The 25,107-nt window shown below is 40.4% G+C and overlaps 1 long non-coding RNA gene across 1 annotated transcript in view; it reads left to right on the top strand.

Annotated features, from left to right (window-relative positions):
* LOC112645625 (uncharacterized) overlaps positions 1 to 25,107 on the top strand; it is a 34,063-nt gene that overhangs the window by 2,348 nt on the left and 6,608 nt on the right. The window contains exon 3 of the long non-coding RNA XR_003127168.2: positions 23,219 to 23,266. This is a non-coding gene — a long non-coding RNA (uncharacterized LOC112645625). The remainder of the gene's footprint in view (positions 1 to 23,218; positions 23,267 to 25,107) is intronic.

The following is a 25,107-nucleotide window of genomic DNA, read 5'->3' as shown; positions in this document are numbered from 1 at the left end:
TTTATATGTTAGTAAATCAGCAGATTTTGGCTATAGTGCAAAGGACAACAAGAGTAGGTATGGGAAGGCCAATTGGGATACTATATTCAGTTATCTATTGCTATATAAGAAATTAATACAAATATCATACCTGCTGAATATCTAGTCAAAGACATAAGAACTAAGTACCAGCATTCTGTAAATAATGATATGACATTAATTACTATGAATTATTAGTTGACTCATAATCAATCTAATTAGTGGATCAATTATCAACAAATGTGAAATATTTATTGATTACTTACTATGGGCCAAGCATGGATCTAAGCAGTTTACATCTAACCTCCCAACAACCTCGTGAGGTGCATCACATCTCTTCAGGAAGCAGATGCACCAAGGTCACTCCACAGAAAAATGGTGGATATATTATGGCAGATGGAGTGTCGGACTTCAGAGCACTGTATTATGACCTTTATGTTCATTATAAACTCAAGCCATACAACAGCCTTATAAGGCAGGCAGTAGACTTATGCCATTTTATAGGCGTGAAATTCATATTCTAAGAGAAGAAATAAATTGCCTAAAGTCATGCCACCCATAAAAGCTGTGATGCAATTCAAACTCAGGTTCTGAATGATTCACAGCCATATGCTCCCAATTGCTATGCTATACTGCATGAAGGCCAAGATATCTTGTTTCCAATATAAGAATATAAATTCTGTATCAGGGTTATACAGTTTATTCCACATAACTTAGCAGCACAGAATTAGTTACAGGAAAACTGAAGTTACTCTACATGAAGAATTCTATCATCACCAAAACTCTCTGAAACTGGAAATAGAGACCACAGCAGTATGAATGCCCCATCACCGATACACGCAGGCTAGGATGACTGGCCTTGTGTTGAGACTGATCAAGAGGGGATTCTTTTTTTTTAAATAAATTTATTTTTTATTGGTGTTCAACTTGTCAACATACAGAATAACCCCCAGTGCTCATCCCATCAAGTGCTCCCCTCAGTGCCTGTCACACAGTCACCCCCACCCCCTGCCCACCTCCCTATCCACCCCCCTAATTCATTCATTAGGAGTCTTTCATGTTCTGTCTCCCTTTCTAATATTTCCCACTTATTTTTACTCCTTTCCCCTTTATTCACTTATTTTTTCTTGTATCAAGAAAAAGTTCAATCAAGGATCTCTGAGGTCATCTCTAACTTTAGGACTTTATGACCCACATGGCTAAAGCCTTTCTTTCAATTCCTCAGAGCTTTGTCCTTTGTACCCTGCACTTCCATAAAATCAAGAAACAATGCAGACTGGAGCATAAAACTAATTTTAATATTTTTTTCTGTTTTTATATCTAACAGAATGACAGTTCAGATGAGATGATCTGAAAACTATAAGGAACTAATCTTCTGTGTTTGACTTTCCAAGGACTAAGGCCAGTCTTAACAATAGCAGGAGTCACTTTTGAACTCATCAGGAATATTTCATTTCTCATCTGTCAATGAGGTGATCCATGTGGCAGAGACCGATTGTGCTGTGAGCAGCATGGTGGACCCGTCCAGTGCAGACTGCGTGTGCCTGGCTCGGGGGTTAGGTTTTGTACTTGCTATACCTTGATTCCTTTAAAGATATTTTGTAGATTTGACTCAAGGAGACCCATGCAGTTAAGAATTCTTTTGCCAAGACCTTGGATGTTAGACACCTGGCTCACTGCTTCTGACAAACAATGTAAACATCCCAAGGGCTGTCAGCCTATGACATGAGCATATCATGCTTTGGACATCATGTTTCTTTCTTTAAAAAAAAAAAGCTTCTTTCTGTCAAACTCATAAGGAGGATTGTTTGCAGCAGAGAATAAGAATAGTTGACAATTTGCATGCGTTCAAGTCAGTGTCTCCTTCTCTTATCCTGTGCAGGCTGAACACAGTCCTTCCAGACTTCTGGGCCCAGGAGAAATCACACTGGACTCTAGAGAAATAGGTCATTCTCAGGAGAAAAGAGAAGTCACTAGATAGAGATTCTCTCATCTCCCATATACCAGTTCTATAATCCTTGCTGCCTCAGTGGCTCTCCTCTTTCTGTTCCCTTTCAATTGAGGAAGAAGTTCTTCCCCCTAAATATGAAAGGCCCACTCCTGGACCTGTGCTATGAACATGAGTTCTTTCATCCTTCTAAGGTACCCCACTGACTCTATTGTTTCCTACCCGTCCTGTATCATCTTCGTCATCCCTTTTTTTTGTATACATCTCATAAATATCCAAAAATGCTTTAGTCTCTCCCATATTTGTTTTCAAAAGATTTTATTTATTTATTCATGAGAGACACAGAGAGAAGCAGAGACATAGGCAGAGAGAGAAACAGGCTCCATGCAGGAAGCCTGATGTGGGACTCAATCCCTGAATTTGGATCATGCCCTGAGCCAAAGGCAGACGCTCAACTGTTGAGCCACCCAGGCTCACCCTCTTCCTTATTTATTTATTTATTTATTTATTTATTTATTTATTTATTTTTCCTCTCCCATATTTAAAAAACAAAAACAAAAAACTCTACACCTACCCCTTCAGCATTTGTCCTATTCCTTTGCTTTCCTCTCCATCTTAAAAAAAAAAAAAAGAAAAAGAAAAAAGGATTTGAGGTATCTACACCATCGCCCCCATCTCCTGTCGCTCCCATTCTCTCTTCGATCTACTCCAAGCTGGCCCCATCATCACAACCCCACCCAAAGAGCTCTTACCAAGGCATTGTTTGCTTCCATGTTTCTAAATGCAATGGCTACATTTTAGTCCCCAGTCACATGGCCTTTTAGAAACTTTTGTCATTTTTCTAGGTCCCATAACTGTGTTCTCCTGGCCTTTATATGTTCTCTCAATCCCTTTCTCTTAGGTGCCCTATCTCCTCCATACAGCTTTACCTATCAAAGTTCCTCAGGGTTTAGCCCTGGCTCTTTGTCTTTTCAAGTAACTTCCTGGGGATTTCTCTCACTCCCAAGGTATCAAACAACCCATATGCAGAATCACAGATGTCTTGTTCACCATAATTCCTCCGTACTTAGGACAATGCCTCACACAAATAGTTTCTTCATTATCTTTGCTCAATTAATTGACTTGAAGCCATATGTTCCAGGTTCATCCTGGAGAAAGGCATAGCAAGCGACAGGAGTAAGACACTGGGTTAGAAGCATGATCTTTGGAGTCCGAGCTTTGCAGTTCCTCTAACTAGCTTTGTGATTTCAGACACAAGTTACTTGTTTTTTTCCCCCCTTATTTCTAAAATTGTACTAAATTTGATATCTATGTAAAGATTTTTTTCTGAGAATTAAATATACACTAGAGTTGAGATCTCATAACAGACATTTTTCTGTTTTGTTCAATAAATAATCCACATCATATAGAGTCTAGGTGTGGCCAGTAACTATGAGTGCATACCAAATCCAGCCCATTGCCTATTTTTGTATTGCCCCAAGGGCTAAGAATTGCCTTTACATTTTTAAGTAGTTGAGAGAAAAGCAGACTATGTGATAAAGATAGTATATGGCTGTAAAACCTAAATTGTTTACTATAAACAACCTGCTGAGAAATGAAACGTTAAAAATATCTCAGTTTTTCTAATATCAAACAGTTCATGTGGTGCTGTGCTGCTTGAAAATGGCTTACTAAATTTTTAATAATTTTTTATCCATTAAGAATAACTTACTCCACTGTTAGTGATTCAAGTACTATGATCCCCTCACCCTTAAGGACAGTGGTTTCTAAGTTCTTAGAGCCTTCTGACCAGTTTTTTTCTAGACAGAAGACCCATATACAGTGAAAGGACATATATTGTTTTTGATAGACAACATCCATATAGCACCCATTCTCCCTTCTTTGGATAATTCTGCCAAAAATTTTCTGTAGGAAATACCCCCTTCCCTTCCTCAGTCCATGAATGTCAGAGGGAATTGACAACACTTGTGGCTGTCGGAGAAGGCATGGGACATAGGACTGACCAGCCAGAGCATCACATTCCCCTGGCCCCAGCAACTGGCTGAAGGACAGACACATGGCTCAGTAAGGGCCAGAGAGAGACAATAAGCATTTAGTGTGCCTTTTAGGAAGAAAAGCACACTCTCTTTTCCACAAGACTTGAACCTTAAATAATGAGGGGTTTGAGCCCCTCGTAGCCATCTTGCCATTAATGGAATTTGATCATGCAGCTGAAATGGAAAAGAATGGCCAGGAAAATGAGAGAAACTGAGTCCAGTGACATTTTTTGAGCCTCTGGATCAAGAGTTCAACTGACTAGTCTTTTTGGCCATCATGGAACTCAATAAATTCCTTCTTCCACCAAAGCCAGGTTGAATTAGAGCTCGTTGGTTTAAAAAGAAAGGATAATCTAAGTGATGCACCTGTCTGGTGTATTCCTCTTTATTCTATGATTTAATCTAGCCACCTAGATAAGTGGAACAGGTGGCTTTTGAGGGAGCATCATCAAAAAGCAGTCATTCACTCCAGAAACATGGCATAGGAACCATTGTCAGAGATTCAAAGTCTGTAGGAAGCCAGCTGTAGGATATTTAGAGACAGAATTGCAGAATTTAAAAGATTGATGTGACTTAAGACAAGACCATGTATTTAGGGGATCACAAATCCCAAAACACGCAAAGCCAAGATGGGAACAGTAAAAGGGTCAGGAGTGAAAAGAGTAGCAGCAGATGTACAATGAAAAATGACCAATAAAAAAAAAAAGAAAGAAAAATGACCAATAGCATTCAATGTCAGGGACCCGACATGGAGGGGAATAGTGGGTCCCAGGCTGCACTTGGAGACCCTGCCTCCGTGAGCAGCCTCCACTGAGTGTCAGCTGACCACTGCACGTGGGAATGGTGGTTCAAGATGAAAGATTTTATGTGAAATTGGTCTTTGACTGTTGCCAACTAAATTGCTCTTTTAAACTGTGTGATTCTAACGTAATATATTCTCAAGCCATACTCAGGCCATAAATTGCCAGAACATTCATTATGCAGATGGGGGCAAGGTGGTGGCAAGGGAATAAATTAATCTCCCCAATGGACCATATCTTACTGCAATGATACACAACTACTAGCAAGAGGCAAAGACTAGACTCACATTCTTGTCTCCTGACTTATTCTCTGCATTGAACAGGCTGGAGATGACACTGTAATAAAAGTAATCCTCCACACCTGGAGAACAATCCATACCCCTGGAGAACAGTCCATACCCCTGGAGAACAGTCCATACACCTGGAGAACAATCCATACCCCTGGAGAACAATCCATACCCCTGGAGAACAGTCCATACCCCTGGAGAACAGTCCATACCCCTGGAGAACAATCCATACCCCTGGAGAACAATCCATACCCCTGGAGAACAATCCATACCTGGAGAACGATGCCAGTTTGTGTAGCATTCTCACATAAAGTGAAAATCTAATCCTCATAGAATGTAGGTACTATTCTATTCCCATTTCTACTTCACAGATAATCTGGAAAATAAAGTTCCTGGAGATCGAGGGGCTTTCCTGAAGCTTAGTAAGAAAGTCAGAACTCATGTATTCCCAGGACCTAACTCATCACCTTTCCTTCTAATCATACCGGCTTTTCCTCCTGGGTCCCAGATCTCAGTTGAAACGTAGCACCCATCCCCCTCCTTACCCTAAGACACACACACAGGCTGATTCTGCTTTCTAAACTTCTCTTTGATCTCTCTTTTATCTCCATTACCATTGCCATCAATTCACACCAGCATCACCACATCAGGCTTTCTAAGCCTCATTATTTTTATTTATTTATTTATTTATTTATTTATTTTTAAAGATTTTATTTATTTATTCATGAGAGACACACAGAGAGAGAGGCAGAGACACAAGCAGAGGGAGAAGCAGGCTCCATGCCGGGAGCCTGACGTGGGACTCGATCCTGAGACTCCAGGATCAAGCCCTGGGCCAAAGGCAGGTGCTAAACTGCTGAGCCACCCAGGGATCCCATCTCCTTCTTTTTTTAGAATATTTTATTTATTCATTTGTCAGAGAGAGAGCACATGCAGGGGAGAGGCAGGCAGAGCAGAGAAAGAAGCTTCGCTTCTCTGCTTAGCAGAGAGCCTGATGTCAGACTCAATCCCAGGACCCTGGGATCATGAGCTGAGCTGAAGATAGACACTTAACCCACTGAGCCACCCAGGTGTCCCTCACCTTTTCCTTCTGCTGTCCATACTCTCTATCACAGCCAAAGGGAGCCTCCTAAAATGCTACCCTAGCCTTAGGCCTGCACTATCTTGTCCTGCTTTCATAGCATTCATCCCATCATACATCATTATCTGTGCACTTATCTCCCCCCTTCCCCCCCACCAGACTGAAAACTCTAACAAAGGAAGGATTTGTCATTGTATTCCTGGGACCCAGTACCTGGATCATAGTAGATGCTCAGTGGATGTAGAGGAAAAGAGAAGGGAGGGAAATGGGGGAGGCAGAGAAGGAGAAAGAGAAGAGAAGTCTCCCTTTTAGGGAGACTAAAAAAAAAAAAAAGAGGACTAAAGACTTAAGACTAAAAAAAGTCTCCTTTTTAGACTTTTAGGGGAAGTGAGAAATCCATACAGGCTACAAATGGTGGAGCCATTAACAAGCCTATTCCATGCACTGCTAAAAATATATAAACAGCTGAATGAAGGATTCAACTTGTCAAAGATTAGTCATAATTTCTTGCTATTTTCAAACAAAAACATTGCAAATTAAGAGCATTTGATGTTAATTTCAAAGTTCTCAGTACCACCCCGGGTGAAAATGATGTTACTTTAAAGAAAAACTTGGACACTCTACTGAGACACTCTACACACTTGCTAATTAGCCACTGATTTTATTTTATTTTATTTTATTTTATTTTATTTTATTTTATTTTATTTTATTATTTTTCTTTTAGCCACTGATTTTAAAACCAGCAGTGCAACAGGAACACAACTAAGCTGGTGTCTGTTTATAGACAAGTGGCCACGAATGACCTTGGTTCTCTTCAAGCTGCCCTCCCCCAGGGCTGAGACATCTAATGAACTGTTATCTGATCATTGTTTATCCAGGAAAAAAATCTATAAGTATCTCCTTTATGTCCATTAAGTTACCCAGTTTTGGGTAACATCCAAAACCAAATATTTATTCTCCCGAGATGTCCATGTCCAGAGAGGGATTTGTTTTCACTATGAAACATGACATTCCATTTGGTCCTAATTCTTTGGCACTATAATTTTTTGGATGCGTTGTTACTGAGTATTTTTGTTGCAGATGGTTATATAACAACAACATTAGAGCCTGGTGCATAATTAGTCATGGAAAAATTGTGTCCAGCTCATGAAATAAAAATCCTTGGAATTGTGGCCAAATATTTCTATTAGCTCCCGAGGCATTTGAGGGTTAGAGACCTGCTCTAAGAGTTCATGAAAAAGCAGAGGCAAAAAGGATGATTTCCTCCCTCTTCGAGGTTCCAGTCTTGGTTCTGCCCCTGACTGGCAAGTTATTCAATCTCATGGAGCTTTAAAAGATCCAATAAGTTACATATATAAAGCTTTTAATTAATTAATTAATTAATTTATTTATTTATTTATTTTATAAAGCTTTTATTCAAATAAACCTGACCAGGACGGATTTCTAACAAATGCATCTCTCCTTAAAATCCTTATCACAGTAACCATTTTGTGCATTTTCCTGAGTTAATTTTTTTAATTTAAATTCAATTACCCAACATATAGTACATTAGTTTCAGCTGTAGAGTTCAATACTTCATCAGTTGCATATAACCCCCAGTGCTCATCACATCACATGCCCCCACCTTAGTGCCTTAGTGCCCATCAACCAGGTACCCCATCCCTTCACCGTCTCCCCTCCGACAACCCTCAGTTTCTTTCCTATAGCTAAGAGTCTCTTATGCTTTGACTCTCTCTTTGATTTAATTTTATTTTTCTCTCCCTTCCCCTATGATCCTCTGTTTCTTAAATTCCACATGTGAGTGAAACCTATAAGTGTCTTTCTCTGATTTTCCTCTAATTTTGCTCAGCATAATACCTTCCAGTTCCAACTACACTGATGTAAATGGTAAGTATTCATCCTTTCTGATGGCTGAGTAATATTCCATTACTCACACACACACACACACACACACACACACAATATATATATATAACATATTCTTTATCCACTCATATATCAGTGGACATCTGGGCTCTTTCTGTAGTTTGGCTATTGTGGACATCGCTGCTATAAACATTGGGGTGCAGGTGCCCTTCTGGATCACTACACCTGTATCTTTGGGGTAAATCCCCAGCAGTGCAATGGCTGGGTCGTAGGGCAGATCTATTTCTAACTTCTTGAGGACCCTCACACAGTTTTCCAGAGTGGCTGCACCAGGTCACATTCCCACCAGCAGTGTAAGAGGTTCCCCTTTCTCCATGTCCTCACCAACATTTTTTGTTTCTTGGCTTGTTAATCGTCGCTGGTGTGAGGTGGTATCTCATCGTGGGTTTGATTTGTATTTCGCTGATGCTGAGACGTGTGGAGCATTTTTTTTTTCATGCGTCTGTTAGCCGTTTGTATTTCTTCTTTGCAGAAAGGCCTGTTCACATCTTCTGCCCCCTTTTTGACAGATTATTTGTTTTTTTGGGTATTGAGTTTGATGAGTTCTTTATACATCTTGGATACTAGTCCTTTATCTAATAAGACATTTGCAAATATTATCTCCCATTCTGTAGGTTGTCTTTTAGTTTTATTGACTGTTTCTTTTGCTGTGCAGAAGCTTTTTATCTTTTTTTAAAACAATTTTATTTATTTATTCATGAGAGACACAGAGAGAGGCAGAGACAGAGGCAGAGGTAGAAGCAGGCTCCCTGCGGGGAGCCCAATGCAGGACTCGATCCCAGGAGCCCAGGATCACTCCCTGAGCCAAAGGCAGATGCTCAACCAATGAGCCAACCAAGCTTCCCAAAAAGCTTTTTATCTTGGTGAAGTCCTAATAGTTGATTTTTGCTTTTGTTTCTCTTGCCTTCGGAGACTTATCTAGCAAGAAGACGCTGGGGCCAAGGTCCAAGAGGTTGCTGCTTATGTTCTCCTCTAGGATTTTGATGGATTCATGTCTCACATTTAGGCCTTTTATCCATTTTGAGTTTATCTTTGTGTCTGGTGTAAGAAAGTGGTCCAATTGCATTCTTCTAACGTGGCCGGCCAATTTTCCCAGCACCATTTTTTTTGCAGAGACTGTCCTTTTTCCATTGGATATTCTTTCCTGCTTTGTTGAACATTAATTGACCACAGAACTGAAGGTCCATCTCTGGGTTCTCTATTCTGTTCCAATGATCTATGTGTCTGTTTTTGTGCCAGGACCACACTGTCTTCATGATGACTGACAGCTTTGTAATAAACCTTGAAGTCCAGCATCGTGATGCCTCCAGTTTTGGTTTTCTTTTTCAATATTCCTCTGGCTATTTGGGATCTTTTCTGGTTCCATACAAATTTTAAGATTATTTGTTTCAGCTCTTTGAAAAATGTTGATGGTATTTTGATAGGGATTGCATTGAATGTATAGATTGCTCTGGGTAGCATAGACATTCTAATAATATTTAGTCTTCCAATCCATGAGCATGGAATGCTTTCACATCTCTTTGTGTCTTCCTCAATTTCTTTCATAAGTGTTCTGTAGTTTTTAGAGTACAATATTTGATTAATGTCTGTTTTTATAGCAGATTGTCAGTGCCCCACCCATATCCCTTGCATTCTGTGATTTTAGGGAGTTCAGCCAATTTCTGTATCTCAGGTCTTGAGAGGTTTTCTTGGAAACCAAAGGCTACTGTGTAGCCTGCTGAAATGCCAAGAAATTAATAGCCTCTGGCAGAAGTCCTCAACCAACGATCCTCTAAAGATGGTGTGTAAATACCCCAACTGTCTTACCCCTTGGGAGGGAAAATACTGAGGTGTGTATTTTACATATTTTCTCAATTTCCTACAGGTTTAAGCTTCACTGTGCTGTTGACTGTGGCATCTGACTTAAGAGGATGCCCTTTACTGACTGCCTTCCCTTCCCACCTCTGTTTCCTGCATCTACCAAATAGACATTGGGATCTTTGTCTCAGTATTTGCCTCTGGGGCAGCCTGAACTAAGACAGCCTCTTTCCTAGGGCAGTAAGCCTATGATGAGTATAGATGACTTATTCATGACTGTGTCTGGTAATAGGTGTTCAGTCAATAATTGAGGGGAAAAAGAGAGAAAGCGTTATTATTGTTGATGTTGTCAATGTTGTTATTCAACGTAAAATACACAGCCCACCCTTCACTGAGAAGATTCAGCAATACATCTGATTCTTGGACAAAATCAGGTTCTGGGACCTTTGTATTTCACTTAGGGAAAATGAGAAAAGACTTGGGAATCAGGTTTTGAGGAAAGGCTACCAGATGAGAGGTAACGTCTGTCCTGTTTTTCTGTCTGAGTCAGGACTGCAAAGGCAGAGATGACTCGCTCTCTAGTGTGAAAGCCTCCAAGGTTGTCAGCCCTGTGACAGACACTTAACAAGACTTCAGAAAGCATTGACCTCAGCCAGCACACTGTCTCAAGGAGGTAACTCAGAATTAAAGTCAAATCGACAAGCCATTCCTATAATTGAGGCTGAAAGTGGGAGAAGCTGTAGATAGAGTTTGTGGCATAAAGGACAAGCATGTCACCTCAGGAAAAAGTACAAGTCAAGTCAGCATGTCACCTCCCACTGCTGGCTATGCAGAGATTTTAATGAAACATTCTTGGGATTAATCTGCACCAAATGCCTGCCTCACCCAGCTCCTGACAGGGGGCAATTTATAGCTTAAAGAGATGTCATCAACTTTAATAGGCTTCAAATATCACCTTAAAATCACTGACTTCTTACAGGGTCCAGTTTTCAGTACATCTCCTATCTGCCTGTCCATTTCACTTCATTCAGGAATAGTATTGGAGAGCAAAAGAATAAAAAAGCCCTCAAGCTTTAAGGCTAGAAAGGACCTTATTAGACAAGGAACCACAAAATCAAATGTCTATAGTAGCCAGCAGGGAGGATAAATGAATGAAGTAGCTGGTCAGGCTCTGTCAGGACCTGGAGAATGCCTGCTGGGTTCAAGGCAGCAATGCTTTTCAATCACAAGTAATTGTTGCCAGGCAGAAGTTCAGATCCAGTGTGGCCAGATTTTTTTTTTTTCAAAAGAAGCTGTATATCCAGGTTTATAAATGAAAATTTCCCGTCTACTTAATTAAGTACTAATAATTAATTTAATATTTTAACAATAATAAAACCAAGTGATAATGATAAAAAAGAACAAAATTACTGCACATTTAGTAGTCATCTAGAACTCACCTGCTGTGCTGTAAGGGTTGTTAAAGTAGTGACATCTTTACTTTTTTTTTAAATTTTTTTATTTATATATTTTTTAATAATAAATTTATTTTTATCGGTGTTCAATTTGTCAACATACAGAATAACACCCAGTGCTCATGCCATCAAGCGCCCACCTCAGTGCCCACTACCCAGTCACCCCCACCCCCTGCCCTCCTCCCCTTCCACCACCCCTAGTTCATTTCCCAGAGTTAGGGGTCGCTCGTGTTCTGTCTCCCTTTCTGATATTTCCCACTCATTTTTTCTCCTTTCCCCTTTATTCCCTTTCACTATTTTTTATATTCCCCAAATGAATGAGACCATATAATGTTTGTCCCTTTACATTTAAATTGGTAAGCAGTCATTACAGCAGGCCCTCCAAATGACTCCCACCACTACCCTGGCACTCTTTGCCTACCCCAGAATGTCAGCCTGCTCCATCATCCAGCGACTAAAGGGTTAACATATAAACAACAGGTCACCTGGAGGATCCTGTTTCAGCACCATGGCCAGTGTCTGGTTGACTTGATCAGCATTTGCATTACACTTGTGAGGTATTTTTAGGATCACCTCTCCATAGGGGTTAACAAAACACATAGGCCTGGAAATGGATCCTACCAAAAGCCAGTTTGGGACCCCTGATTTATTCCAATTCCCCTTATTTGATAGTCAAACAAAGGTTGACACAGAAAACATTAAGTTAATTAAAATTAAGAAGCAAATCACTGAGAGACACTGATAAGAGCCCAGAACTCCAAGCTCATAGGCCAGGGCTCTGTCCTCTTCATCAATAGCTATCAAACCCATGGAGGGTATGGATTGTTAAAAGCACAGATTTCTCTTAACTCTTATCTATAGAGAACAAACAATGGTTACTAGAGGGGAAGTGGATGGGGGGATGGGTGAAACAAGTGATGGGGAATTAGAGTACACTTATCATGATGAGCACTGAGTAATGTATAGAATTGTTGAATAACTATATTGCACACCTGAAACTAATATAACACTGTGTGTTAACTATGTTGGAATTTAATAATTTAATTTTTAAGAGAGTGGCAACAATAAAAACACAGATTTCTGCCAAAACTCTGGAGTTGGTTGGCTCAGGCATGACTATTTTTCAAAAACTCATCAGATAATTCTGATGATCAGCAGATCTGCAAAACATTGCTGCAAACTGTTACCACTGGCGTACCAGGAAACCTTAGCCACCCAAATTCCTCTGTGGACACATTTGGAAAGCAGGGTAAAGTCCCTAAGGACATATTATTTAAATAAATCTCATTCGAATATCACATAGAAGACATATGTGTGTATGTTGGGAGGGCAAATGGTTTTACGCAAGCCCTTTAGGTCTGTCTTATTGTTATACTGAAGGGAAGAAAATTAAAGGAGGAAATTTTTGAGGTTGGCAATAATTAAGGATCAGAGAAATGGAGATTACACCAGCATCAAAACAGGACTATTACTTACTAGTTATACATCTTCAGATACCTCCCTTAAGTTTTCTGGGTCTCACATTCTCCATCTGTCAAATGGGGATAGCAATACCCAGTAGGCAAAATAATCAGTTTTCAGAGATAAATCAGTCAATTCTGGATTACCCTGCCTATAGACTTCTCAGTGACTGCAGGCGCCTCAACCAGAGAGCCAAGTGGATACGCAGCTTCTGCTCTGCTCACAGGAGCAGCAACACAGGTTTATCAGCCCCTTCCCAAAGCCCAAGTCTAGCCACAAATTGAAGGACAGCTCAGGCCTTTGTGATATCTTCACACCTCTGATTCTTATACTGATGAATCCAGCTCAGGTGTCAATAATTGACACTAGGGCTTTGTCAGCAGCAATGTGTTGTCCGTGAAAGTCTGCCGGCCTACCCACAATGTAATGGTAGAGCTTCCCTTAGTCATAAGACACTTCTCACAGTACTGACATATAGTGGCAACTGTGATGGCCATGATTATGATTGCAAGTGATTTAGAATACCACTCTATAGCCAGACAGATCAAGGGGCAGCTGTGTGACTTTGGATATTATTTCCAAAAGTCTCATCATCAGTGAAATAAAGGCAATAGTGATTATCTCCTATATTGCATTATTACAAGAATTAAATGAACTAATACAGGAAAGGGCTTAGGTTGGTGCCTGACATATAGTATTCAGTAAATGTTCTTTTTGGTGATAAGATTAGTATTAATTTCAAGATTCAACCCCAAGTTTGAGAGAGCCTTGGCAATAACATGTAATATTTGGTGCTAGAATCAGCAGCTTAATGGGTGCCCATGGCCTGATGAGAGGCTCACACAGAGCAATGCTCCATCTGGGCCCCTGTGGGGCACACAAGTACTGAGAGGTTTAGGAGCCTCCTTCAAGTCTCTGAGTTCAACAAGGGGTTGTTTGCTATACAGTCTCAGCCCATAGCTACCAACAGCACTCTCTCAGTCTCAAACTCTTCTGCCAGAAAGGTTGCTAGTAACCCAGCCAGCCACCCCTGCTTCTGGAGCTTGGTTAAGTGAAGTCAAGGAGAAGTGCTGAGTTATCTTAAGCTTCTGGTGGCCCAGAAGACTCCAGTAAATGTCAATTGCAGATCCCAGATCTCCACCCACCTCTTCTAGGCAGATCCACGCAATGGGTATTTAGGCAGGCACCCAACTCTGGATTCCGAAACAAACAAGCTTCATGTTATTTTATCTAAATTTCTAATCTTCCCTGAGAGCTCCAGGGTGCAGCACAGAGCCTGGTAACAAGGAGAGAGGCTGCCAGAAAGAGAACACCTGGACCCAGAGCCCAGTTCTAGCACAAACTCAATGTGTCATTGTAAGAACCAAACAGATATGATTATATAAAGGTCTATAAAGTATAAATCAGGATTGCCGTTATTAACATTTATTATCATTACACGTGTTTTGAACTTTCAGTCATAAAACTCAATGTGCAAAAATGTAACTTTCTATAACTGAACTCAATTTTTTAGTTAAGTTCCCATTTTGCCTGGTGCATAAACTTAATCTAGTTACTTCCACATATACCCATTCTTTGCCAAGTAAATGCAAAAATTTCAGGATTAAAAGTGTTTTCTCCTACTTACCTTATTTTTCTGGATAGGAGATCTCAAGTATCCCAGAGTGGAGGTGAAAGATAGGGCACTGAATCTTATTGAATCTTGGTAAGGAGGAGGCAGTGGATCCACAGTGACTCTGATCCACACATCTCCTTCAGACCCAAAAGTCCTCTTTATTTCCAAATTTAGATATAAAAGTGCTTTTCTTTGCCACTTAGGGAGGGCTGTCTCAGGCTTTTTGGTAACTAGGCACCAGAGTACCATCCATTTGTTCCTACTGCCAAGTTTGCTGCACCAAATTAGGGTAGGAATGCTTTGGGTATCCCCCTGACACATCTGGGAAATTAACTCCCTTCTGTAGAAGATCCCTTCAAACCCGTTAGATGTCTCCACGGTCACCGGCCAACTCCGGATATCATCCTGGTCATGGAGTCATGAATCCAATAGACTTCATCTCTGCCCTATGGAGCTAGTGACAGAAGACAAATAATAAAGTCAACACATAAATGAATGCAGGATTGCAAATTGAGAAAGTGCTATAAAAATAACAAATATGAGGCAGTGGCAGAAGAAAAGAAGGTTAAGGGGTGCCTACTTATATAAAGTGATCAGAATCAGGTAAGGTGTCTGAGGACATGATAGGTAAGCTGAGACCTGAAGGAAGGGAAGGAGCCCATATGGGAAAATTAGGATTATGGAGAAGGGATGGGACAGACGCTCCAAGCATAGAAACAGATATGGAGAAAAGGCCCCAGGGCTTCCAGGTTTGATATGGTACTGGAATACATGGTCAGGGTGATTGAAACACAATCAACAAACAGGGTCTAAATGTCATGGTGAAGAGTTGGAATTCATCCTAAGAAAAATGCTAACGTCATAGAAACATTCACTGTTAGTTTTTTTTTTTTATCATTAAATGATTTTAACCAAGGATGAGATAGATTTTTTTCTTATAAAATATTATGTTGGCAATAATTCTCAACAGTCATAATATGGTCACCCCTTAGACATTTGGAAAGAAGACATTTGGAAACATGTAGGGACATTTTTGATTGCCACAATGATTTGAGTATATACTACTGGCATTTAGGGAAGTCCAGGGAGCTAAACCACCCACAATACACAGGACAGGTCTACTTAATGAAGAATTGCACCCCCAAGTCCTTGTATTCCTAGCAAGATTGAGCAGGTATCTGGCAGCTGTGTGGAAGTGGGGGTAGGACAAACATGTTAGCAGGGACGTAATGAGGATTGCATTGGCATTGTCCAGATGGGAAAAGATGATGGCAAGAGTAGGGCTGAGACCTCGGAGATCAAGAACAGTGAAAAAGTGTGCAAATATGAGCAGACATCATAAACTGGCCACGCTGTTTCCTCTCAAATGAGACACAGTCCCAGAGAGTTTCTCAGTTTGATTCCTGGTAACCATTAGCAATTGTTTCCAGTTAATAGCCGAGGCAAACCTATTTGGAAAATACCTGATTGGGTTGTGATTCAGAGACAGAGCAAATAGGATACAAAGGGAAGAAAATAGGGAGTAAGTCTGGAAAAGGATGTTACCTTAAATGCCCAGATGAGCTCCTTAAATAGAAAGGACAACAGCTCTTCCCTCTTTTAGAGGATTCCTCCTGGAAGCCCACCAGATTGTTATCTCTCTCTCACTTATCTCTACCAAAACCTCACAGATGCAATTTGAATGTTCTCCACAATTAACAAAAAAAAAAAAAAAAAGTCCGTAAAGACTTGCCTATCACTCAGAAAATTAGCTGCCATGCATAATTAGGTTAATTTGGCATGATATTCATCTGAAATGTGAACATGCTATTAATAATGAAAGCAAACATATGGAGCAAATGTCCTTGATCTGCTGAGGGAGCGGCTAAGTCATGAGCTCCACACACAAATTATCACCATGCCTTTCCCAGAAAAGAAGGTGGCATGATTAAAAAGACATCACAGAGGGGCGCCTGGGTGGCTCAGTCAGTCAAGCATCTGCCTTTGGTTCAGATCATGATCTCAGGGTCCTGAAATTAAGCCCCATGTCAGGCTCCCTGCTCAGCTGGGAATCTGCTTCTCCCTCTTCTTCTGCCCCTCCCCCGGGCTCATGTGCACACGCACGCTCTCTCTCTCTCTCAAATAAATAAAAATCTTAAAAAAAAAAAAAAGTCGTCACAAAAAAAAAAAAAAAAAGGCATCACAGAGTTCCAGAATCTCAAAAAAGTCTCCACTCAGGGAATTTATCACTCTGTGGAAAGAGCTAGCGTTCAGTTAACCCTTACCACATTTCCTCTCTGCTTCCTAATCAACCCCATCCTTTTGTGGACAGAGATCACAGATGGAGCCCTAGAATGAGGTCAACTCAAGTTTTCCATTTGTGAAGTTGAAAGAAATATAGTAAGTGGGAAATAGGAGATGTGATATACACAGTTTCCTTGTTGAAAATGCCAGATTCATTAGACTCTTTACCAACTGCATCTTTGTTGCATCACAAAGGCTCCTGCACTGTCATGACCCATCCTGGAGGCTTGATGCTCTTCCCCCAGGCAGTGTGGTACTGTGATGCACACTCACAGGTGTAAGCACTCATGTGAACACTTAGAAATCAAGGAAAGTGTTTGAAGCAAGCCTGCCTAAATCCAAGATATTGAAAATAGACCACAAGGAAAGCAACCTGTGTTCTCTCTCTAGCCCCCCTGAATTATCTACCATAGCCATTGGGTCTACCTTTCATACTAAATCATACACAAACGAGGCTCTTTTGGGACACTTAGGTGGCTCAGTTGGTTAAGCATCTGCCTTGGGTCAGATCCTATCTTAGGATCCTGGGATCAAGCCCCAAGTCTGGCTCTCTGCTCAGCAGGGAGTCTGTGTCCCTAACCACCCCCTCATGCCCTCTCTCACATGCTTTCTCAAATAAAATTTTTTTTTGAAAAAAAAAACAGACTTTCTCTTAATTTTTCTAAAGGATGCTCTCATCAAGAAAGCTTTCTAATTATAATTCAATCATGATAGAAAATAGAACGGGGGAATCCGTGATTTAAAAGGCAGTTATTCAGTGATTCTTGACTAATAGGTACTAAAGACATGATGCTGGACATGTTTCTAAATCAAAGCCAAGGGGCAAGAGCCCCAACACTAGAGATGTACCCAAGGTCCTGCTGGTCACATATTGGACCTAACCAAGCATTCCTGTGACTACTGAGAGGAAAAAATGGTATAGCTGGGCCAACTGCTCAAGTTTCCACATATTTCTGGATGGTGACGTCATATATCTGAATAGTACAAGACCTGAAACTGACCTTCAATCCAAATTATCCATGCCACCATGCAGAGCTAGCTTGTGGAAGTTTACATAAATTATTTTCCTATTTCAATATATTTGGAGACTTTAGTCTTTCCAGAATCATTTACAAGATGATAGCAGATACCAGTGATGGCTCAATTCCCTCAGTTCACTTGAGGTCACCTGAAAGTGTGACAGATGATTTCCTCCTGTCTCAAGCATTTGCACCTCTCTTCTTCTCTGCCTGAGGACTTTCTCCAGCAACACCAGAGCAACTCCACCAAGTGGGGGTGTAAACTGGATCTGCAAGCATCAGAGCACAAGGGATAATCCTCAACCAATAGTGATAGAAAGGAATAAATGCCTTGATTTCCCTGCCTTCTGATGGACAAGTCCAGGTATATTCCATACAGGTTCTCACAGGGCCTTGGACAGATGGATCCCTAATAACTCATTCATTTACATACCTCTGTCTCACTTTTCTAGTCATTCACTTTTGTGCCTCCTGAATTCATCTCCAAAATAAAATGTCAACTAAAGTCTTTGAATTAGAGTGTGCTTCTGTAGGAACCTAAACTAAGACAAAAACAGGTAGTTTTAATTATTCCTTAATTAATATGCTTTATAATATAGTACTTTCTTACATATTTGGAAATATATGTGTGTGTGTGTATTATATTCAGGTATGTATATAAAAGTTTTTAGTGAATGAAATCACATTATGTGACAAACACAAATTCAAGAATACACCACATAGATCCCCCTCAAAGAGAGGACCTTTTGTCCCAGATGCCAGAAGTGCTGTCCAGGTCATCTTCCAGTGGTCAGCCCACCGAGAGAATGCTCACATACAGAGGGTGCCTAACTCCCATGCGAGTCCAACACCCATAATGGAGTTCCATGTTTTATATAGGAGAGATTATAAAGAAGAAAACCAAGTGAAAGCCATTGAAACTGTCTCCCCATCAGTAGAAAGAGTAACTCTAAAACAACAGCACATTCCGGGGGTAGGTGAGGAGGTGGATATTGGCCACCCTTAAAGATTCTAAACAATGTAGGGAGGAACGGAAAGGAAAGAAATGATGAAAATTGAAGAGCTTCAAAAACCTGTAGTACAACATCAAACACACCAACGTAAGCATAAGAGAAGTCACAGGGGAGGAGAGAAAGATAGCAAGAGTATTTAAAACAATAATGACCAAAAACCTCTGAAATTTTATGAAAACCTTTTCCCTATATATCTGTGAAACTCAATAAACTCTTACAGGATAAACTCAAAGAAGTCTACAGCTAAAAATAAAAAACAAAAAAAAAGTAGTCTACAGCTGTACACATTATAGTCAAATTGTCAAAAAATAGAGTATATAAATAGTCCTAAGTGGCCCTGGTAATTAAATATTTCAATTCACTGAGGAAACTTGGATTGTTCAATTAACAGAGTTGGGCCATCAGATTAATGATTCAGAAAAGAAATAATTAAAAGTATTCATGACTCATTCATTTTTTCCAAAATAAATTCTTAATTGATGAAATATTTATATGCAAAAGGAAGAAAGAAAGAAAGAAAGAAAGAAAGAAAGAAAGAAAGAAAGAAAAGAAAAGAGAATAAAAGAAAAGAAAAATTTTAAAAAACTAGGAAGAGGTTCTGGTCCAACCTGACAGCCCAGGAGGCTTCTGAACCCCCCACCTCTCATGGACACAGCAACTCTACAGATACATATGGAGCAACTCCCTGTGAAAGGAATCCAGAAACTAACTGGGCAACTGCTACACATTAAATGGACGACTCCCCACACAGAAACAAAATGAGGAGGGAACCCATGACTCCTTACTACTCCTTGAGGAGCAAAGGTTTGGATCCAACATCTAGCAACCCCAACTTTGAAATCTTCCACCGGAGCCACAGGCCCCAGGACACCTAGCTCTGAAAGGCAAAGAGGCTTGGCCCACGAGACCCCTAAGACTATAACAAAGCAAGAAGCCATTCTTAAGAAGCTCATGAAGGTCAACTGTGGCTATACTCCCCCCACCCCCACTCAGACCAAAAGGGCAGACCGCAAGACCCACCTCCCAATCTTTCCCTGAAAGAGCCCAATTTGCATACTTCAGAAGTTACTGCAGAGTCAAGCTTCTTGTTTATCACACATCCGGGAGCTGACTGCACCTGAGAGATGAGGGAGATGAGGGAGGCCAGTGGATACCTTCTCCGCACTCCCCCTCTGGCCCAATTCAGTCACTGGTATGTATCTCCCTGGAAGGAGTTTGTGCACATGCCTGGTGCCCCCAAAATGAAAAGACATCCTTTGTAATGCGAGAAAATATATCTGCTATAGGGTTAACATCCAAAATATAGAAAGGACTCCTGCAATCCAACAGCCAAAGAAAAAAATCCAATTAAAAAATGGGAAGAGAAATTGAACGTACAAACTTTCAGCTTTAAGATCAATGAAGTCTAAGGATCTAATATAATATATGTTGACTATAGTTGATAACAATTATAAATTGAAACTTTCTAAGAGAGTAGAACTTAAATGTTCTTACCAAAAAAAAAAAAAAAAAGGTAAATATGTGAGGTGATGGGGGTGTTAATTAACTAGATGTAGGGAATCCCTTCACGATGGATAGGCATATCAGATCACCATGATGCACACTTTAAATATCTTAGCATTTTACATAACATGTACATTTTAAATATCTTAGAAGACAAATAAACAATAAAGCTGAATTTTCTTAAAGCAATAGGAAAAAACACAAGTAAGTATATTTATTGCCTTAGGAAAAAAAACATCAGTTTTGACATGAAAACTAAATGCGATGAAGGAAAATCCTGACAGACTTGATTACATTAAAATTTTAAATTTTGGAGTGACAGAAAGTAAAACTAAAATCAGAATGGAAAACAAAAGATGATATTTGCAACACATGGAATACATAGAAGGCTTAATACATAAAAGTGTTTACTAATCAAAAAGGAAAGGAATTCACAGAAGAAACAAGAAATAAAATAACCAATTAACAAATAACAACCATGGTGACTATCACTTATATTTAAAGACATAAAATTGGGCAGCCAGGGTGGCTCAGCAGTTGGGCCCCTGCCTACGGCTCAGGGCGTGACCCCGGGGTCCCGGGATCGAGTCCAGCATTGGGCTCCTGAGAGGAGTCTGCTTCTCCCTCTGCCTGTGTCTCTGACTCTCTCTGTGTCTCTCATAAATAAATAAATAAATAAAATATTTTTTAAAAAATAAAAAAATAGAGACATAAAATTAAAACAATGCAATGTCATTTCACATGTCAAATTATGTTTTATCTTCCTTAAATCTATGTCAGTGTAGACAAGGATGTGTTTGCTAAATACCTAGTAGTGCAATTGCTGGGTCATAGGGTAGCTCTATTATTAACTTCTCGAGAAACTTCCGCACTGTTTTCCAGACTGGCTGCACAGTTCATGTTCCCACCAGCAGTGCAAGAGGGCTCCCCTTCTCCACATCCTCGCCACATTTGTTATTTCCTATCTTGTTAATTTTCTGACAAAAGTGAGGGGATCTCATTGTGGTTTTGATTTGTATTTCCCTGATGCTGAGTGCTGTGGAGCATTTTTTCATGTGTCTATTGGCCATGTGTACGTCTTCTTTGTAGAAAAGTCTGTTCATGTCTCTCGCCCATTTCTTGATTAGATTATTTGTTTTTTGGGTGTTGAGTTTGATAAGTTCTTTATAGATTTTTGGATACTAGCCCTTTATCTGGTAAAACATTAGCAAATATCTCCTCCCATTCCATAGGTTGCCTTTTACTTTTGTTGACTATTTCCTTGGCTGTGCAGAAGCTTTTTATCTTGATGAAATCCCAATAGTTGATTTTTGCTTTTATTTCTCTTGCCTTTGGAGACGTGTCTAGCAAGAAGTTGCTGTAATCAGTCAATTATTTAAAATTAACCATTTGTTCCTGCTTCTTTAATCTATGCATTATAGCTCTACTATGTCCATGCACTGTGTGGACTATGGAAGATGAGAGGGAAAGGAGAGATAGAGGACTGTTTATGATTTTCTGAGAAGGAAAAGACTAAACTGAGTCCGAAAACCCAAAGTCTTGTACCTTCTCTATCTCTGTGTGACTTTGGATATGTTACTTCTTTGTTCTGGGTCATAATTTTCTCTATGGAAAATAAAAATATAGAACTAGATAATCTCCCATTGCTCTTCCAACTCTGATATTCTTTAATTCTTGTTTTCCAGTATTTCTAAGCAACATTTTATATATTCTGTCGTTCAGAGATGAAGCTAAAAAAGTAATAAAAGAAATGTTTTCATATTTGTAGTCTATGACACAACTACAGTGATTAACATTTAAGGTTTTGAAAAATACAAATGTAATGATCCAAAGGGGCACCTGCACCCCAATGCTTATAGCAGCAATGTCCACAATAGCCAAACTATAGAAAGAGCCCAGATGTCTATCCACAGATGAATGGATAAAGAAGATGTGGTGTATATAGAGTCTAAATACTTACCATTTACAATGACATGGACAGACCTAGAAAGCATTAGGTTGAGCGAAATAAGTCAATCAAAGAAATACAATTATCATATGATCTCACTCACACATATGTGGAATTTTTTTTAAAGATTTATTTATTTATTTATTCATGACAGACATATATATAGAGAGAGAGCCAGAGACACAGGCAGAGGGAGAAGCAGGCTCCATGCAGGGAGCCCGACGCGGAACTCAATCGCGGAACTCAATCCCGGCACTCCAGGTTCGCGCTGTGGGCCAAAGGCAGGCGCCAAACCACTGAGCCTCCCAGGGATCCCCCATAAGTGGAATTGAAGAAACAAAACAGAGGATCATAGGGGAAGGGAGGGAAAAATAAAATAAGACAGAATCAGAGATGGAGACAAACCATAAGAGACTCTTAGCTATAGGAAACAAACTAAGGGTTGCTGGAGGGGAGGATGGTAAAGGGATGGGGTAACTGGGTGATGGGCACTAAGGAGGGCATGTGATGTGATGAGCACTGGGTGTTATATGCAACTGATGACTTATTGGACTGTACATCTGAAACTAATGATACACTATATGTTAACTAATTGCATTTAAATAAAATAAGTTACTAAAAAAAACAATTGATCCTCACCCAATCGGCTTGAGTTGCCAAGACATATGACTTCCCATTATGATCTGTCTGCACTGGTTATTTTAATGATCAGACCTGATGAATTGCAAGAAATGATACATCCCTTTCAGCATTGTGTCTAAAGTCAAATAGTTAGGCACCTTCAGGCCAAAGATCTCCCCGCATCTTAATGTAATTTCATAATGAGTTTTAGGAAGACTTTACATATAATTTGCTAAACCTTGAGGCCAACGTTTGAATTATTTTCTATCAAGTCCTGTTATATGTCTGGTGTAAAGCATTACTCTAGAATTCAGAAATTTTATCCCCAATCTGAGCTTTCTTACCGTAGCGAGACCTAGACTAGATATTCATTCCTCTTGATGACATTTTTCTCTCTGGCTCTTCCAGAAACAAATGCTGGGACAAAGATTCAAGAGCAAGAATTTTATTCAGAAGGTAATTCCAGGAAACAGGGAAGGTAGTAGAAAAGTAAGATAGAGTAGGAAGCAACCAATAAAAGGTGAGTTAGTGAGCTAATTACTACTTCAGGGAACTAGAGCTTGATTTTTCTGGGGAACCTTAAGAGCCAGTGTAGATCACCCCCTTCAGGGTTATCTACTGGAGGGAAAAAGGGACTAGGGTATTTCTACAGCTACTCAAGCCATCCTTCATTGTTACTGTTCCTGGAGAGCATTATATTGCTCATTCGGCCTTCTAAAGAGTAAATTCTAGCCTCCAGAGAAAACCCTCAGGCAGTTAGAAGGCTGTACTACGACATAAAGACCTAAGGGGATATTTTGTGAAGAAACAGTTAAATTTCAACTAACAGGAAGGACTGAGTGAGAAGGAATTTTAATCTTGGGAGAGGAATTTAAAGAGCTTTAGATCAAATCCCCATCTCAAGATTGTATTTGTTGCCCAAAATGGCCCACCTACCCATTCACTGACTTCCCCAGATCTCTCAATGCAAAAAGAGACTTAAAAACCATTTCAGGTTAATCAGAAGTAAAATATTTTGCCATAATAAAATCACTGTGGATGGAAATTGGAGCTACTCCATGAAAAGGCGTGTGTGGCTGAGCTCAGAGCTGCCAATATACACTTTATTGGTGCCGGGAAGAGGTAATTGAAGTGAGCAATTCCTCACTAACAGTGGGTAAATGGGCTTTAGCAGCTATGGCAGGAAGCTAGTAATCACCAGGGGACTCTCTGGGCATGCTCCATGAAAGAGACCATCTGAGGTCATTTGTGAGGATGTGCACCCAGCACTGGGTAGCCTCCACAGAGAGGGTCATGGCACCACTTGTGAGTTCTCCCATTCCTCCCTGATCTCCATCCCTCCCTGAATCGTGCCAAAGACGCTTTCTCCCTTGTCACCCCTCAACCACAGGGCAGTGAAGGACAGTCCCATTTCTCAAGGTGGTCTCTTCACTTCCAGGGCTCCAAGCCTTAGTCTGGGAGAGCTGTCACAGAAAAATAGAGCCCTAGAGGAAGAGGAGGGGTAGCTGATAGTTCTAAACTAAGAGCAAGGAGGAAATAAAAAATTCATGAACCAAATCATTGGTTCATAACTCGCCTTATGATGCCAGCTTTGGTCCAAGTGAAGGAGAGGGAGTGGAAGGAATGCTAATGGGGCAGCTGTTATTGCTCTGAATAGGTAGGTGGGCTATTCTGGCCCCAGGGGTTCTAGGGGTGACAGTCCTTGGCTGACCAATTAGCCACCATCTTCCATTAAGTTGTTCTGTGTTGAGAGGCTCCCTTTTGGACTCTGGTCATGCACTTCATTTGAAAGAAAATCTTCTTGGTAGAGAGGAGGAGACAAGCATGTGATTTATCAACTACTCAGGGAGCAGCAAATCTGGGCTTCAAACTCCCTGCACATTTTTGACTGCTGTCTGTGCCCGGTGTACCTCATAAAACAGGAGGCAGGAGTCTGCAGGAGAAGACAGGGCAGGCACATTCTGACATTTGATGGAACTTCTTAACCTTCCCATGCGCCACTCAATGATATTTTCACGACGTGCAGAGGTAATTAGGAGATGACTGAGAGGAAGCAACAAAACAAAACAATAGAAGCATAAGCTTTGCTCTTTGAAAGAGGAGAAAAGCTACCAGTCCCATGTGCCAGGGCACGTACAACCACTACTTCCACCAGCAGAGAGAGGCTTTAGTCTAAGCTGTTTCCAAAGGTAAATTGACATGCTCCCTGTGGGGCCTCTGCTTCTGTAACTCCGGGATCCCCGCAGGGCATAACCCCCCAGAATGGGCCACCCACACTTTACAAATCTGCCTTCAGA

This window comes from Canis lupus, chromosome 1 (genome assembly GCF_003254725.2).
Source record: "Canis lupus dingo isolate Sandy chromosome 1, ASM325472v2, whole genome shotgun sequence".
Classification (NCBI taxonomy): domain Eukaryota; kingdom Metazoa; phylum Chordata; class Mammalia; order Carnivora; family Canidae; genus Canis; species Canis lupus.
The sequence above is the reverse complement of the archived record's forward strand: the minus strand, read 5'-3'. Positions and strand labels throughout refer to the sequence as shown.